Source organism: Eimeria acervulina, genomic scaffold (assembly GCF_000499425.1).
Source record: "Eimeria acervulina Houghton genomic scaffold, Eah_scaff573, whole genome shotgun sequence".
NCBI classification, from domain to species: Eukaryota; Apicomplexa; class Conoidasida; order Eucoccidiorida; family Eimeriidae; genus Eimeria; species Eimeria acervulina.
The window spans coordinates 1,322-2,304 of record NW_013549716.1 but is presented as its reverse complement, the minus strand read 5'-3'; positions in this window follow the sequence as shown (position 1 = coordinate 2,304).

Genomic DNA, 983 nt, shown 5'->3' with positions numbered 1-983 from the left:
GGTTAGTAATTCACTTTACTTTCTATACTCTATAGTTGAGGGATCTCGTAAACATGCGAACTCAGTTGAAAAAAGATTCCTAATAAGAACCCAAAATTTTCAAAGGAAGTTCATATTTGTTTCTATTTTATTTCTATATTTTTTATTTGTGTTTATTACTTGAGTTAACGATGCTATATATACATAATATACATATATATGAAACTATTTTTGTTTAGGGGAGATACCCAGATTAAGCCCAGGGCCTCAAGAAGTTGCTGGGAAGCTAGAGATGGCTGAGAAGCTTTGCACTGCTTTTAGCGCTCCCTCTCAAGAGGTTGCAGCTTTGTGGAGACAAATGGAAGCTGAAGTTCCTTTTTACTCTGCTTTCTTCCGGCAGTACGTACACCAACACATATAGAGGACAGAGTGCAGCAACAGATGCTGCTGTTGCTGCTGCTGCTGTTAGTGGTGGTGGTATTGCTGGTGCTGGTTTTGCTGGTATTGCTGCTGCTGCTATTGTTGCTGTTGATGCTCATGATGGTGGCGGTGGTTGTAGTGATGGGGTGTCGAAAGTGCTGCTGCCAGTACTGGTGTTGCTGTTGTTGGTGTTGCTGCTGCTGCTGCTCTTGCTGTTGCCTCTCCTGTTGGTGCTGGTGCTGCTGTTGTTGCTGCAGCTGGTGCTGACGCTGCGATGCAGAAGCGCAGCCGGCCGCGCACCTGATTATTTCAGTGCATTTGTTTTGTTTTTTTTGATTTTGTTGTTCTTTATTTAGAGACCCGTTAGTCTTTGACTCTGTTCCTGTTTCTGTCTCTTTTGACGCTGGGAAGCTCCCACCGTTGCCTCCATCTCCTTTATTTAGGTATGGAAGCGAAGCTAATTTAATCTCCTCTTACCTTTTCCTCCTTTAGCTTGTTTCACGAGCAGCGCCTTTTTAAAAGGCCTATTTAATTTGTTTGCATGCGCATTCTGCTGTGTCTGTAGATTTTTTATGTCTGTGTTG